Raw genomic sequence first — 18,033 nt, 5'->3', positions numbered from 1 at the left:
CACTCCTAAGCCTTTTGTTAAAAATAAACAGAAATACGGCGGGATAATCTGGTTGAGGTTTTTCCTTTGCCCTGTGACAATAAGTACAAATGTTAGCCGAAATGATAGAGTTAACAGCCATAGGTTATTTTGCTTTGGTTGAGAGAATTAAGCTTATTTATCATCGGCTGCGGCCAAGAATGTGACTCCAGGCTGAGTGTATAATTAGACACAGTCCTTTTTCAAGTGCAGAAACCTGGAGGAAAAAAACCCACATGCTTTTCAAACACATTTTTTATTCTAAATAAAGAGATCTAATTTAGATCTTAAGTGGGAGATTCGCAAATATCTATACCTCCCAGCTCCATCAAAATTAACTTACCAAGAGTGATATTCCTGTTTGGCAAACTCAAGAGGGACTGGAGCAACCTAAGCCATCCAGATCTCAATCTTTGCAATTTGATTTAGCAAAGTCAATTACCAGCCTGCTTTCAAATGATGATGCTTTCCATTTGCTTTCTGTTCTTTTAAAAAACTCTCTAACTCCTGCTAGGCTTCTTTATTTCTGTCTTTTTAAATGTCTATTTCTGTGTATTTGTTGTTCTTCTTACTTTCTATTTAGTGACAAACTCTTTCACCAAACAAGTTACCAAGATCTTCATCTATGGTAGAAATCTGTGTTTTGCTCACACAGGGATAACTGATTTTTTTTTCTCCCTAGAGGTCTGGTGGCCAAGGGCCATGTCCTCTGTGCTTGTAATTCTATACCATCACAAGCCAGTTCTGAATCCCTTCCACACACCAGGTAGCACCCCTGATTTTCTCTCCCTTATAGAAAAATGCCCTCAGGTCCTGGATGTCATGGACAGTGGCAGCATCTCAGTCCTAGCAGTGAAGACTGTCGATGCAGCAGAGGGCAAGCTTGCCACACTCTCACTGCAGAGGGGAGATGGTGCAGGCGAGAATAGTTATCTAGTTCACGAAAGGGCTGGGCCTGAACCCAGGGCTCTTGACTCCCTGCCAAAATTCTTTTTTATTTAGCCTTCGCAGCCTGTGTTCAGTTTTTACTTTTCAAGTTCTTTATTCTTTTTTTAAACTTAATGCTGCCAAAACACAACATATTCTAGGGAGTTTACAGCTTTGTGTCATTACCAAGCAATCAATATCACCCTTGGAAAGAAATTCAATAACATGTTCTGTCAAAGGGTCTCAGCTACTTCTTACTGGGTCTCTTGAGGCCACCAAACATTCTAGTTTACTATTATATTTTATTATTAATTTATTAATGCTTACTAATATACTATATATTATTCAGTCAACTCTAATCAACAAGACAGGCAGAAGGAGAAGGACACAGAGGCAGAGGAGTTAATGACCCAACAGTATGAGAGATTTCTGAGCTAGACAGCATATTTCTCATTTTGCAGAGAAAACTGAGGTGGGAGACACTAAGTAATTTTCCCAAGGATTTACGTGCATGGCAGAGGTAAGAAAACTTGAGCTTTTTTGACCCCAAATCTCATTATCCTGAAGCAAATGTTTACGAACCAAGCAAAAAGACAGAGAAGGGGCTCTTTAGAGAGACCTAAGACATTATTCCTAAACACTGCTTTTTTTAAGACACTAACATTAAAAAAAAAAAAGAAGATCCGTACTATTTCTCTGACCCTTTGGCCATTTTCTTCATGGAAAAAGGCCAAGTATTTGAAAGATTCTTCCAGTTATGCTAATAACAAATCAAGCAGTGGAGTTTAAGCTTTTGGGTGATCCATCTATCAGACACTCATATTTTTCTCTCCATCCTAGGGAAATGTACCCGGGATGTCAACATCCTAGAGAAACACAAATTGTTCCCTTGGTGCCTTATTGGCTTTAAAGGGTCGCCTTTATCGTAATCAGGTTCATTTGTCATCCTAAGATTGCTCATCAGAAAAGGCACTGAGCTCCAAAAAGAAGCCCCACACCACTGGTTATTCGTTTTTCAAAACCCACTTTTAGATAACATTTTATGAGACACATCACAAGTGGATAATATATGCTTCTGGAGATAAGAGCAAATCAAACTGCTTTCAACAACTTTTAAATTTATAGATAATACTGAGCCTCTAAAACTTATTAGTGGTAATCGCTCAAGTTATGCTGAGTGCAACAGTTGAGGAAATATTTTCATACACATAATTTTAGTGAACGCCAAGGGCACCCCTAACGTAAATTACAAACATTAGGTAAATGCTAATTTATGTTTTTAGTTTGGCTATGTCCTAGAGATACAAAATATTAATTAGAAATATCCTTTGCCCTACAGAAAAAAGGAGAACTCACTATGTTTGTAACTATCTCCTTCAGAAAAATATTAGAAAAGCAAAACTCAGAAATGGTAATATACTTGTTCATTTAGTCCACTTGCATCTGAGCTTCCTTACAGCTAGAGTTGGAACCAGAAATTTTTGATACCAAAAGTTGGCCTTGTCTGTCTGTAGGAGTGTAGACAGTAGACATTTAGAGATTGTTATGGGAGTAAAATTTAAGGAAAGTAGTCATGGACATATTTTAATCAATTATTTATATTAGCTTCATAGCTTCTAGCATATAATATTTATAACTTTAGCATTAAACTTTTAATTTATTTTACTTTATCTGTTTAAGTATTTTGCCTGCCTACCTGCAGGGCTGCAAGCAGAGAGAATAAACAGAAGGAGAAATCTGGGAGAAGAAGAGCAAAGAGCAAAGGAAGGAGGAGAGGAGGGTATCAGGGGCAAGTCATGGGGTAAGAAGTAAAGAAAGGTATATGGAATAGAGAAAGATAAAAGCCCAGAGGTAAAAGGTAGATGGAATAATTTAAGAAAAGCTGGGAAGAAACAAGCCAAGTTAAGGCCGGGCAGTCATAAGAAAAAGATTCTGTGATTTAACGGGAGCTGGGTGGCGGGCCCCCAAAGGGCAAAGAACCGAAAGAGTTAAAAAACAGTAACAACATTCTATGGAGATATAACCACAGTCTTTAGTTCACCAAATGAAACCTATATGGGCTTCTAAGTCTTCTCAGTAGCAAATGAAACACAACAGAGACATGAGAGCAAGGATGTGTCAGTGAACTGAAGACATTTTTTCCATGTAGGTCATTGAGCTAACAGCTAAGAAATGAGCCCCAGAAGGGTGAAGGATTAGAATCACCCAGCTTCGGAACTACAAAACAGAGATGAAATTCATGGTCTTCAGTACCCTGCGCAGTGGATATTCCGTAAAACATGCTTTTCACTGTGCAAGACCAAAATCAGACTTTTGAAAAGAATGTCTCACACCCAGCTGTTTAAGAGATCAGAGAAATCACGATGAAATTCCATATAGAAATCTTTGAGTCTCTTCATAACTGTGGTGATAAGATCAGGCAGCTCCCCCTCACTGATAGATGTGTACAACAGTAACCCCGTTTCTATGAGGCTTTATTTTTCTTATAAAATCCATATCTTGCCTTATGGATTCACTCTGTGTCACCTAGCAGTTGCCAATAGATATTGAGCATAAGCTTTAGAAACAGAAAATACTTCTTAACTTCGACTTTCTTGGGTCTTTGTTAATGGTCTGAGAGACTTTGGGCAAGTAATTTAACCACTTGTTTCTTCATCTGCAAAGTGAGGGTTAGAACAATGAACCAGACTGAGTGATCTATTCTCATAGGGGACACACAAACATGGCACATACTAAAACATCAGTAACTGCGGCAGCTGCTGCTGCTATCATCGTATGTGCCTCAGCACTGGGCAGTTACATCAAGAGATCATAAGAGGTGGCAGTCTTCACACTGACACGAAGCACAAAGAGGCTCTTAGTGGAGACAATGAAACCTTCAGCTGTTGCTATGAAAACCATGTCTCCAGGTGAGCAGGCATTTCCCTTGCTTCCTAAGGACTGAACATGTAAGAAAGGCTCCATTCAGCACAGTGGGACCAGAGAGGAAGGAGAAGGCATACTTTCTAAGGAGATGTGGCCAGAGTGGCCAGTGTCCTGGAAACAGAGAATCTTATGATGTTGCTGTGCAAGGGGATGGACGGGAGAACCAGGAGGGAGGGGCAGTTCGACTGACTCCACATTCTAAGCAAAAAAGGAACAAAGGGTCGTGAACATTAAACAGTTGTTTCTAACTGAAATATTTGGTCACTCACATCCCTGTAGGCAATCTAGTTTCAAGTGTCAAGACTCCCCATATAATACATGCAATAACTTTTTTTTATGATATACGGATATATGGAAATAAGTCCAGTGGCAACACAAAGCCATGATTATATTGAAAGATAAGCTCCCAACAACATTCTTTTTAAAATTAACCTTCATGAAGCTATCAAAATCATATAATGAATATAAATATATTCTAACCAAGCTTTGAAAATGATAGGTAGAATAGGAAACAGTTTACCAAATTAAACCTTCTGAAAAATGTTTAGCAATGGTGAGAATCTTCTAAACCTACCATTCTCAACTGATTATGAGAACAGTCTATATCTAGGTGGTGTTTCCTGTCCCTATAACTCATCATACCCAAGCCTGTGGCCTCATGTCGCTGTGGAACACAGTCTTTTAGGTATAGTATACCCCTGCTGTCTTGAAATCAGAATATCTGTAATTACCCACAGGAGATCCTCAAATGATTGTGCCCACTAACATTCCCTGGAGAGCGGGCTCAGGAGGCACATGAGTCAGAGCTCGAGTAGCTCATAGTTGGCCAGCAAAGCAGAACAGTAGGCACATGTAAGCTGCTTAAAACCTGCTAGGTAAAACTTCAATGGTTCTGGGGCCAATCCTCCTTCAGGTTCTCATAGGCAGCCCCTCACCCATGCCCCTGAAGTTTACTCTCTTTAAACTTGTTGGTTCACCCAACTAGGCTTGGGTGGAATCATTTCTTTGGTCTGTTGGAGGCAAATAGCTCCTTGTTCTCATGGCCCCAGAAAAAGTGCACACAGCACGTACGTGCCAGGAGCCCCGACAGTACTCACTGCAGGCTAGCCTGGTAAAGCAAGCTTCTTTTCCCAAAGACTGTTTGAGATGTTCCCACAAGCACAGAAACTCCTAGCCCAACTCCGAATTTTCTTCTATTCAAAATAGCAGTGCTGAGTGCTGGGCATTTTCCCTCACGCCATCCGACGACTTCTAGCAGCGCCCCACCCCCTCCCATTCCTACCTGGACCGAATAAAAGACTTAGAAAACTTGTCTATAATTGCTATAATCTCAGACTTACAAGTTGTCTGATGGACAGCTCATACTCAATAATACATTTCACCAAGTGAACTCTTACGACCCCACTTAGTTGATGTTTTTCCCCATAGCTTTTCCCCATGAAACTGCAGCCATCATGAACGATGCTCTTTTCCCCCTTCTCTCCTATATTTTTCACACTGTTCCTAGTCAATTTTTCTACAGCACAGGTGAGTTTCATTTTCTGGCTAAAGCATGTAACTGTCTCCCCTCCCCTACAAATCCCTCACACTAGTATTTACAAAGAGCCACCGAAGGCCCAGCCTTGCCTTCATCAGATCCCAGCATTGTGTTTCAAAACAGCCTTTGTGTCCGTATCTCCTATGGAAGATTACTTTAATGATGTAAAGATGTGTTACATTTGTTTACGTTGTGGACTATTACTTTAACTGTGTAAAGATGTGTTACATTTGTTTATGCGGCATCTGTTTAATTATGTAAAGATGTGTTGCTCTTTCACCTTGCCTGCCTAAGGCACCTGATTAGTCTAATAAAAAGCTGAATGGCCTATAGTAGAAAGATGGGTGGAGCAGAGAGAATAAATAGGAGGAAGACTCTGAGAAAGGAGAGAGAGAGATGAGAATGAGGGCGAAAAACAAGAAGACCCAGGGGGGCCAGCCTTGCAGCTGCCAGTCAGCTAGGCACAGACAGGACATACAGAATCAAAGAAAGGTAAAAAGCCCCAAGGCAAAACATAGATGAAGAGAAACAGGTCAATTTAAGTTATAAGCTAAGACTGAATGTTCACAATTAGTAATAAGTCTGTGCCACGATTTGAGAGCTGGTGGGTGACCCAAAAGAAAACCTGCTACATATGTCCTTCCTGTCATCCCTCAAATCATGTGGACACTTGGCCTAAAATGGATCCACTATCCGTTGCCTTCACTGCTAGAAATCTCATGAGTACTTATATGGTCCTTGGAAATGCCCTTTTAATCCGAGTGCATTGTCAGATATTATACCTTCATCTTGAACTTTATTTTCCTCAAGATATGGGTATATGTGGATCCATGGTTTTTCCTCACTTTTCTAACCTTAGGAAGTCCAGTTGTGCCTTCTCAAAGCACATAACACACGCCAATCAATGCTTAATACCTACAAACGTAGGACATAGGGTTGGATAAAATGACAATCAAATGGTCTAGAAAATGAAAGCCACGGTGTTTTGTGAACTCATAGGAGCAGGGAGGAGTCAGTTATGGTTGGCTGTATGCCGTGAAGTTTGTTGCCTGCATATATGACTTGAAAGCTACTAGGCTATTGTGAGCCCTTCCCAGCTATTTCTGGCGGGGAATGAGAAGAGGAGGATGGAGATCATTCCCTTTTCCCCAGCAGCCAAGTAGCCTGGCAGATGAAAGTTAGCATTTGAACATATTTTAACATTAATGTTCAGCCAAGTCACAAAATTGCCACGTGACAGGTTTGAGAAAAGGTTCGTTGTGGGAAGATGCCTTGGTGTTTAAAATTTATCATACATTTAATGTATTAAACTGATATAAAATATTACACACACATACATACTTACATACATACATATATATATTGCAAACAAAAGCCTCTTTCTAGGAAGTACTGCAACTCCACACTGCATTCCTGTCCTTTTGAAGGGGCCCTGAGTTCAGAATTAACAAAGTCTGCCCCTGAAGAGAGAGGAGGAGGGAACGGTGTTGGTGCTGAGCCGTGCTGTTTGGAATAGCCCTGTCACCAGGGAAGGCTGTTTCCTAGGCCATTTTCTGCTTCATTAGAAAGTGGCCTGATTAGAGACAAACTGGATGTGGGTTATGACATCTGAGAACTCCGGACAACCATGGCTCATTGCACTACAATCTGATTCCAGAAAGGCTTATGCAATTTGCATTCCTTGTGGAAGCCTCCCCGCATTTCTGGATAACTGATGAATATTTCTTTTCTTTCCTTTTTCTTCTTCCTTTTTTTTTTTTTTTGTGCAGGGAAGGAAAAAAACCTGCACATTACTTGACAGAATAGGGCAGCCACCTCTTTGGAGTGAGGGCTGCATTATGAATCAGTGTTTTTCTGTTTCTTCCTTTCATTTACCTGCTGGTTTACTAGACACCCTGGGCGGCTCTGAAACCTCTCAATGACGTCAATGGGATAGAGAAATTGGAGCAGCAGAGACAGCTGCAATGCACCAAGTCTACTGAGGTTTTATTCTTTTCTCCCAGGGTGACATCCGAGACAGATATTATCAATCAAGCCCTTCTGGCTCAGCACCAATCCAAGGCATTTTATCACGCAAAGCAGTAAAAGCTGCAATTAGAATATTGGTTTGGCTTCTTCCCTAGGAATATTTCCTTCATAACAATTAATAATGCAATTAAAACTGGATTAAATGGGAGAATGCTTAGTAAAATATTTAATTAAAATATGGGAGCAATTTTCTTTAATATTTCATTTAGCACATTATTTAAGAGTACTCTGTATTTTGTATTAAATTTTTTCAAGCATTAAAAATACCATCTTTCTCAAAATCACCAATAAAAGGCAATGTCCAAGAAATATGTACATTTCTTGGTCAGGCAACCAAAAGACAGTGACATCTGCCTGGCCTTTAAGGGGTCAGCGGCATCAAAAGTCCTGTGGCAACCAACTGGAAGGCAACTGGCGTTTGATGAATTAACATCCTTTGTCAAAATCATTTAAAATAAAAACCAAAAAGAAGAAAAGAAAGCCAGTTGCACAGCGTATTATTTATCAATTTTAAAAGTCTCTTCTTAGGAATAGTCTTCCATATTTGATTATATCATAGCATATTAAAGCTGGAAACACACAACACTTAAAGATGTAGTTTTAAAAAAAAAAGGTCTCTACTCTTTTTTCCTCTATTTTGAGAAGATATCCTAAACTATTGAAGATGTCTAAAGCTCTCACAGTAAGTCTAAATAATAATTTTCTAATTCTGTTTTTTATTTTATGATAGCTAGGCATAGAACATTCCCAAAAGAGAGATGGGAACGGAGCCATTGCAGGCTTGCCTGCTCCTCTAACTGGACCGGTTTTTGGCAGATTCCAGTGATATCATGTAAACACCGTGGGATGAAGAGAAGATGGTGCGTAGAGATACAGAGGAAGACATCAGTGTCAGACCCTGGGTTACGTAGTCAAAACTGGACCTAAAGCTGCTAGTTGAGAAAATCAAATTGGCCAAGGCCAGCAGACAAAGCTTTTCAGCAACCACCTACTGCCCTCAAAGCATCAGCATCAGCTCTTACGCTATTGCATAGCTAGTATCACAGATGATATAATAACAGACCCTAAAATATGAAAGATCATTGTATAAAGACTTAGATTTGTAATTGGGAACAAATAAAAGAGCATGGGCTTATGTGTCAGCACTGAGATTTGAGACAGGGTCAAATGGACTGTAACATGAACCTTGACAAATGGGCCATGTTTATCCACGGCAGGGCCCTAAAGTGCTCTTGATTATTTGTATTTAAACAGATAAATTTTTGAAAACACCCTTTCATGAATTTAGCTGTGAAACAGACACCGTATGCAGCTGAGCTTCTTAACCGAAACGCCACTGATTTCTTCATTTCTGATTTTAGCATAATAGTATTCAGACAGGCATGGATACTTAATAGGCATGCCTGTAGACCAGTTCTGTCTCCTATTAGGCCCATATCCTTGAGTGACTCCTTGGGGACAATGTAATGGTCTGAAATGACACATGAATAAAGCACCTCAGATACTCTAAATGTGGTCATTACTTTTTCAGATGTTTGTGAAAATTGTGTATTACTATGCTTCAGTGCCAACTAACATGTTAGTGGACACACACACACACACGCTCAGTTAGCAAGATGAAATTTATTCTTTCTTCCTGCAGCTAATCACCACCATCAGTAGCAAAAAAAAAAAAATCAAATTACCGCCATTTCACAGCTGTGAGAAGCCAACTCAGAGCCGGTGGCCTGCCAAAGCTCGCTAGAGTTATAAAGGAGTCTAAGTGACCAGGTTATCTAGCCACCAGGACTCTTCCTTTCTGGCCTTTCTTGAGTTAAGTTCCCCCTTTCTGGCTGCAGGTCCCCTAGTTTATGTCACCCCTAAGGAGTATGGCTGTAAGCTTATTAATGTTTCTCCCGCCTTGAACGTAGTCTACTTGATCATCCTTGTAAGTCATCAATCTAGCCAGAACGCTTCCTGCCCAAGCCCTCCGTGGCTTCTCAAAGCTTTTATGGGGGCGGAGGAGTTTCCTAGCCTGTCTCAGCAGACAGACCTTACATGATATGCAGCTTGATTAATTCCCTAACTTTCTCTTCCTCGTGTGAGTCAGAATCCACCATGAAATCATCTTTCAAGTCTTTCAATTTGTTGCACCGTCTCATGTTTCCATAAATCTTCTGTCCTTTCCCTCATCTCAACCTGCCACTTCCTGTTAATAAAAGCTTCTATTATGGCCAATGCTGACCAAACCACAAGCTGTATTTGCTCACATCTGCTTTCTCCCTACTTGACTGAGTTCTGTAGAGTCATAGACACAGGGTATTTATTTCTTTGTCCCACCTAAGCAGGAACATCCTGCTGTTGTTGAAACATGCTAAATGGATCCATAGATATCACCATTTCTGATTTTACTTGCTTTATCTCACTGAGAAGGTTTCCACTACTTTTTGGTGTTACAGGGATAGACTGATATAGGGGACTCATTGGCCATAAGTCCCATAGTCTGGGTATTGTTTCCACTGAGGAAATAGATATGTATTGCCTTCAAGAGTCATGAGGAAGGATACTACAAGTTCTAGAAATGGGGTCAAATAAATGGATTTGAAGTCCATATATATTTTTTAATGTCAAATTTTTCCATTGTGAATTTGAGAGGTGGGGAGAAGCTTGAAGAAGCTCTGGGGAGGATAGTGAGCTCTGACTTACTCAGCTCAGGGACGGTGAGAAGTGAAGTGGTTTTCTCTGGTAGAGAATGGAGTTGAAAGCAGAGTCCACAGATTCTAAGGGCTCCCTGTCCTTGTCAGAAGTGCATTGTACACCTTGACAAAGCAGAAATGCAGTGCAGCTTGAGGTAGGAGTCTCCCCAGCCTGCAGATCAAGCCCATTAGTCCCTCGTGGACAGCTAGACTAATCCAAATGAGCTGGATGTCTCGGATCTGTAGTAATAGGAGCGGCAGGGCTGCGTCCCCAACACCCCAGCCGCCTGGTCGGCTGGCTTATGCCCCGAAATAATTACACGGACACTGTATTCTTTTAATCACTGCTTAGCCCTTTAGCTCTAGCCCTTACTGGCTAATTCTGATATACCGATCAACCCATCTCTAATAATCTGTGAGCACCGGTCTTACCGGGAAGATTCTAGGTCGGAGCTTCATCGCATGTGTCTGCCCGGGAGAGCGGAGCATGGCCTCTCTCTGAGGCATCTGCTCCCGAGAGGAGAGCTGTGGAGTCCGACCTCACTTCCTCTTCCTCCCAGCGTTTTGTTCTGTTTACTCCTCCCACCTATCTTCTAACCAATGAAATGGGCCAAGGCCGTTCCTTTATTAGCCAATGACCTTCCTCCATCACGGATCATTTATTTAGTCATTTGTTTGGCAAATATTGATGGACAACAGTACCATTCTAGACATTGTAAATTCAATGTTGAGAAAATAGGGCAACTTATGCTTGTTGAGTATCTATGTTAGTATATTTCCCCTTATAACACAATTTGGGGATATAATGATCATCCCATGTGGAATACTCCTCTTGTCAACAGGCAGAGTTCTTCCCTTTCTAAGTCCATACTACTGGATCTTCTCCATGTAAGTTATGTTTCTTCCCTTCAGTCGGTTTTGTTGCTAGCCATCTTGTGCACTGTCCACTGTCTACTGACAAATGTGGTCACTGCTGTCTACATATACACTGGTCTTTGCCTAGTCTGGAGTTATCCATTTTTCATTCAATGTTTCCATTCAATGACTTGCTCGTTGAGTTCCCATGATAAGACTGAGGAACAATAACGAATCAGGACTTTAAATGAAATTAGCAATAAAAAAAAATGAAGGTAGATCCTTACTGATAGATGGTTGATATCTATCACTTGGGTCCTGAAGGTACAAGATTCATTATCTAAAATTAATAAGAAGAGCTGTATCTCTCACTTATATGCTACAATGTCTGTATACAGTGTATCTTCTGTAGTCCCTCTTTGCCCATAGCAAAAATACCATAAAAATTGGTTAACTGCTTCAGTAGGCAATCAAAATATTTTTAGACAAGATCATTAGTCATCAACAAACTGGATAATAAATGTTTTCTGTTTATAAAGGTCACAAAAGAATGTAAATATGCTCATTAACTAAAATTTAAATATTTATATGCTTATGCATGATAACTTAAAAGTTAAAATCATTACCAAGAAATCAGTAATTATGCAAATTGCATTTCACACATGCGGAAAGAGCAAGCATTTTAGAGTCATGCAGAACTGGATTTTCATTCAGATTTTGCTCAGTGTGTGTTCCAGGAAAATGAACATTATCCAAGCCTTATCTGTAATGCAGATATAGGAGTACCCATTAAGCAGTTTCTCATGAAGAACAGACCAGCGTACATAAGGGACTCTACCTTGGCAAAAGTAGGTATTTTATGTTTTTAAACAATATGATACATTTTAATTTATGTAGAGTTTGTTCAGGAGAGAAAAGAAAGATCATAAAATGGTGATTTCACAGTATGCCCCCATGAACTTTGTCCCAATACTATGACATAGACATATCTATGTGCTTGAACACACATACACAATGCATGCTCTTAATGTCCTTGTAAGATGAAGCGCCATTGTGACAAAAGATGATAATGCTTTATTATGTGAATTAGAATTCCAATTCTAAGACGTGTCCTGTCTTAGTTATTTTTGAGGAATGACTGAAACTTTGCTGAACAATGCTTCCTACTAACACCCATGCTACTGTGAAGGTTAGCCGAGCCTGAGAGCCATTACAACGTGTACCTTTTAAAGACTGCAGGGCATTGCTGGAGCCTCTGATTGATTACCTGGAAATCAATAAAACACCAAGGGCCTTGAGCTGAGGTTCCTAAAATGTCACAGAGCCTGAATATTTGCTACTTGTGTGACAGACACACCTCCAAGTTGTTGTGTTCTGTGTGCTTACAATGCTGCTCAGAGCCAACCAGATGTTTCAGTGCGTGGGAACTTTGCTGTGTCAGCTTAAAGACTGGAACACCATCTTAGTTTGCAAATAAGTTATCCTTCAGGCTAAATGTCCCAGAAATAAGAGGGCAAAAGCCCAAAATATGTCATATGTCATCTATACAAAATCACTAAAATTTATGGATATAAGCACATATCAAGTAGGACAATTACCCCCAACACACATACTTATTAGTTTAAGTATTTGATGAGTATTGTTAAGTGCTAAGTGTTAGTCTAAGCATATAGGTACATATATCTACATCTGTCCATACTATCTATATCTAGATATCTATATCCATGTCACCATCTATACTTATATATCTATATCCATATGTCAATTAGCAAAATTGAAAAAATTCTGTCTCTAATGGAACTTACATTCTATTTCACTTCAGTGAGTGACATGCAATGTGTGGAAACATACTGTGGGATAACCCCTCTTATGCTGTGAATATATGTTGCTCTCATTGGTTGATAATAAAAGCTGCTTTGGCCTATAGCAAGACAGAATATAGCTAGGCAAGAAAGCCAAACTGAATACAGGGAGAAAGAAGGGTAGAAAGAGAGACACCAGCCAGCAGCCAGAGAAACAAGATGCCAGCAGATTGGTAGAAGTCATCGCCCTGTGACAAGGCATAAATGAATAGAAATGGGTTAATTTATATATAAGAGATAGTTAATAATAAGCCTGAACTATAGACCAAACTTTCTATAGTTAATTAAGTCTCTGGGTGATCATTTAGAAGTGGCTACAGGACAGGGTGGGACAGAGAAGCCTTTGTTTACAGGAACAAGCATACATAAAATGTAGAAGTCATTCTGTAGGCTTTATCTTGGTTAGATCAGCTATGCCCTTTTCTGTGTGCCTTTATCTGGAGGGCCTCCATCACACTCAGCCCCCAGAGACGTGAAGTCCAAATGCCACCCCCTCTCTGAAGCCTGAACTAGCTCTCTCTGGGGCTCCAAAAAACTTTATGTTACAACTTTTTTAACATCTCAGATCATCTTCTTGGCAGGTGGCTATCTCACTAACTAGAGGGTAAAGTCCTCCTGCACAGGAAAGTGGCGAGGACAGATCCTTTCTAAGTGTTCCATTACTGGGGCCCCTGACCACAAGCATGACAGAGGAGCAAATTCAACAATGTCAGTTAGTGAATGAATGCAGTCTTATTCCTGCATAAAAAGGAAGTTAATCATGAGGGTAGCTGTGATTTGGGTACTTCTTTGCATTCTACCTACACTGAATCACTCATGAACCTAGGCAATATTTTCAAGTATTGTTTGAAGTCGAGTTAATTTGCATGAACTACTTTAGGATTGCTTTACTAAAAACTGATCTGGCGGGCATGGCAATTCAAAAATCTACCATTAATTGTTGACAGAAATATCATTAAAATGATCAACTGATACATTTTAGGGCTTGATTGTCTTTTAAGATGCTTAATTCCCATCTATGATATCATTTGGATTAGTAGAGGAGCATAGGCAAAATGTCTAGTTCTTCCTGCCTTCTAACTATCAGGAGGAAATTGAATTCCTGTGCTATCCTAAAGGGAATGGGGTTAGCCCTCAGACCAACTATGTTAGCACAAGAGTACTAACTGGGGGGAGCCGCAGGGTAGAAGTGGTCTGAAAGTGAATGAACCTGCAACCTTTAGTCAATACTGAGAGCAAGACCGGTCAGGCCTGAGATTTTATAGGCAGAACTCTGAAACCACTATCAGATTTGGCAATGCTTGGCCAGTTGACCTCCAGTCTTGGAATCCTTGTTGCAGTCGGCTTGGGGAACTTGGCCCTTATTGATTCAGCTATGCAATAAAGAGGAAACTGTATCTCCTACAGGGAGGAAGGTCTTAGGAGCAAGTGAACATCCCTTCCTGCAATCAACTCTCAGGATAATTTTAGCTCTTCTACTGAACTGATAGCCCGAGCCATCTGTTTTACCCAGCTTAGAAGTTCTAGGTACCATTTAGACTGAATAAGAACACGTTTCTTCTTGCTCTTTTGTCTGCTGAGGAAAAAAAAGGTCTTTTGCATGCCTCGTTAGGGAAATAATCTCATAGGGTCTGTTTTGTCTGTCCCCAATTCAACACAAGTGCATCCGTACTTCTTTCTCAACCCTGCCCTCAATCCTTAACTACACTCAGCTCCAGGCAGAGCACAGTGAGTATGCGGTGGATGATGGATGATTGACATACGTGCACATTCTGCTTGAGTAGGCTGTGGGAAACTCCGTTAAATAGCAAAGGAAGAACACTTAAATGTAGTTTTTCAAGCACCGTGTACATTTTTATTTCTCATGGAAATAAAATTGCAGACACTTCTTTCTGCTTATTTCGTGTATGGCTACAATCTCAAGAGGAGAATGCTATCTATAGCACCAAAAAGAATCAGCTTGGGTGTCTATAAATAAATTAGCTGTTGATTGAAATGGCTTTTTCTTCTGTCTGTACCTACCAGTGCCTACCAGCAAAAGATAGTGCATCCAGATTTTGTGACTACTCAGAATTCACTGCCTTTTCTCCTCATCACAGAAACCTAGTTTCAGGCAGGTTTTTTTTTTCTCCTCCTGATGCTGAGGTCATTAGAGCAAAGGGTTATTTCTGAGCTATGGAAAAGCTGCACTTCACAACAGAACCACACACAGAATTCTAACCTAATGGTTGTCAGAATTGGCTCTTGCACGGTTTGACCATTAGCGTCTGCTCAGAGTTGAGCAGTGGTGAATACGTTCCGTCAGGCTCTATGGATTTTCTCTTAGTTCAGAGAATAAATATTTACTCATTTCTGGTTATGGTAATAAAGTAGTCACTTAGTTCCTTGTGTGGATGGCTGTGGTACTGAGTTAAGCTCATCATCTGACCTCCTGGATACACTAAGTCTAGGTGCAGCCAACTTTAAGGAGTAGTGCAGAACAAAGCATCTGACTGTGAAGTAGATGAGTGGGGTGCACGTTACTGGGTAAAGGACTCCCATTCCTGAAGGATTTCTTCTGAGGTTTTTTTAAGTTTAGTGCCGGCAGAGTATTAGAATGATTGTTTACGTAGAATTAACTGAATTGGAAGTAACTGAAAAGGGAAAGTGCACTTTTATTTGTCATTTGAATTTGCTGCTAGCTGTAGTTCAATGGAAATATATATGTATATATATATATATACATATACATATATATGAAAACTAACTTTAAAACCTGTGTAAGTCAGATTGGTTCAACTGGAATCAATTCACTCTTAACCCTAAAGGAGTTATGTAAAAAAGGGACGAGTCACTAAGTGTAGAAAGTTTATAAATTTTCTCATGCAGGTTTCTAAACCTTCCACTGTCAAAACCTGAAAATATTTTTCTGCTTATAATTCAGCCCTGTAATTGTGACCCCATTTCCAACTTGACATTGCTCCACCTCAAAGACTACAGAGAAAGGCAAACAGACTCCTGTGGGCTTAGCAGCCTTGTCTAAATTTTGTCTTGTTAAAATAGAACACAACTCCATTTCTTTGGAAGTACCCTTGGCTTCCATAGAAACCACCCGAACTAGCCTCCGCCTCCAGGCTGGTGTCTTGTTGAGCTGCATTCTTCCCTGCTTGACTATACTTGTAGGCTCCTCGTGGCTCTGTTCTGAGGTGCAATCAGCTTGGTCTGCCCTTTGAGTGTTGCTTAAAGCCATCTCTTCTCTTCTTGTGACTTGGGAACAGCAACATTCCTTCCACCCCCAAGTGAATTCAACTCTGCTATATGGTGACTGGAAGGTCTGTCTTTGATTTTCTGTTTTCCTATCACTTACCTATCCATCAGTTTTCTAGTAAGGAATCACTTCCTTTGATAACCCCGTTGAACTCAAGCATATCTGTGTTGCCAGGGCAAAGCATGCACACATGTACGACTGTTGCAACACCCTATTTAGAGTTGCTTGTTAATTTTTTTGGTTCATCTTATGTGATAGTTATACAACATCCATTTCCAGAAACCCAAATGCGGTAGCTGATAACTATCAAGTGTTAAACAAATGTATACTGGAAATATGAGTAAAGCAATGTCTCTAGGCTTAAGAAAATATTTTTTAAATGAATTGTATAGTACATTATAGATAAAAAATAGGAATTTTCAGCAGTGTTAACCAACTTACTGATGAGGTAAAGTAGACAAAAATGGGACTGTCTATATATGTTGAGCTCTTTGGATCTGATTCTGAGCTAAGTACCTTTATGTCTTATTTAAACACCATAGTCAGCACATCACACCCATATTAATTCTTATTGTGTTCTGATATAAGCTTGGTTTGGGGACACTTCATTTGTGCCAGGACCTACACTGAGACTTCTCATCTGGTCCCAATCTTCACAACACTTTAAGGCAAGCCCTGGAAGCTCATTTCTAGTCAAGAACATGGGAGTTCTCACCCCCAAACTCAAAGAAGCTAGACTTTCCAGCTATATGGATCGGGCTCATTCCAGCAGTCTCATCTCAATGGAACACTATCGCACTCTCCAAACAGAACCAGCTGTCCAATCAGCTTCCATAGACATTTCATTCCCAAAAGGAATGCGTGATCAAATACGCTTAATTCAACCTTTCTCTTCTTAAAACAGTCTGCTTTCTGGAAAGTCCCATTGCATTGTTCACATAGCATAGTTCTGAAACCTAACAAGTGTTTCCTACCCCTAGCCATCTCTTTGCAGAACATTGATGTTCTGCTCAGGGAAGTACATGGCTGCCTTAAACAGGCATAATGGAGATGGAAGTGGGGTTGCTAATATATGTTGAGTTCTTTGGACCAGATACTGTGCTAAGTACTTCTATAGCTCAATTAAAGACCACAGTTAGATACATTTATACAAAATGAGAGGAAAATAACTCTTTTTTTTGAACCAATTGATCAAATTTCTCTTTAAAATTCAACAGTTCTGAAGAAACAATACGAATTCTAAGCGCCTTTTCCTAGCATGCCTCCCGAATTTTAGAAAGAAAATATTATCAGGAAACCTTGTGGTTTGACATATGAGGACTAACTATGTACAGAATGAAAAGTCGGAGTGCTGTGATTTCCTGATGATTTACTCATCAATACTGTTGAATGCGAAGACAGCACGGAGTCCCAGGCTAGACACTGGGTAAGTCATCATGCACACTAGCCCATCTGCTCTCTAGAACCATGGTGTGCAATGCTCAGGTTTAAAATACACGTGCAAGTTCCTTTGGAATAAATGAGTCTGGAATTGTTCAAGGGCACAAATCAGTTCTTGTGACACCAACAAGTATTTGGCTTGGCTCTGGACTGTGCTATTCTTTGCTCCCCTGCCACCTGTAAGTCCTTATTTCTTAAAGCCATTAGCCCCCCCCCCAAATGGAGCCACAGTTCATAGAAAACAAATATATTTTAAACAGCGCAAACTAATCTAAATCTCTTCTATAGTTTAGAAGAACACGATTAGAGCTTGGCTCTAGCACAGAAATAGAGCAGCTCGCCTAGCACGTGTGAGGCCCTAGGTCCCATGCCCAGTACTGCCAAAATACATAAACAAAAAGTACAAGACTAAAAACATAATCCATGAGCCACATAAAATACGGATTCAGACGTGGTTTGAAAAGTCTTCATGGTTCTGTAATAACTGCCCAATACTTTCTATTTCCTTTTTGTAGGAGT

The 18,033-nt window shown here is 40.1% G+C and overlaps 1 protein-coding gene across 5 annotated transcripts in view; it reads right to left on the bottom strand.

Annotated features, from left to right (window-relative positions):
• The window catches only part of Pde4b (phosphodiesterase 4B), a 526,974-nt gene that overhangs the window by 162,606 nt on the left and 346,335 nt on the right, over nucleotides 1–18,033 (bottom strand). The window lies entirely within an intron of this gene.

Source organism: Microtus pennsylvanicus, chromosome 13 (genome assembly GCF_037038515.1).
Source record: "Microtus pennsylvanicus isolate mMicPen1 chromosome 13, mMicPen1.hap1, whole genome shotgun sequence".
In the NCBI taxonomy this organism is placed as follows: Eukaryota; Metazoa; Chordata; class Mammalia; order Rodentia; family Cricetidae; genus Microtus; species Microtus pennsylvanicus.
The sequence above is the reverse complement of the archived record's forward strand: the minus strand, read 5'-3'. Positions and strand labels throughout refer to the sequence as shown.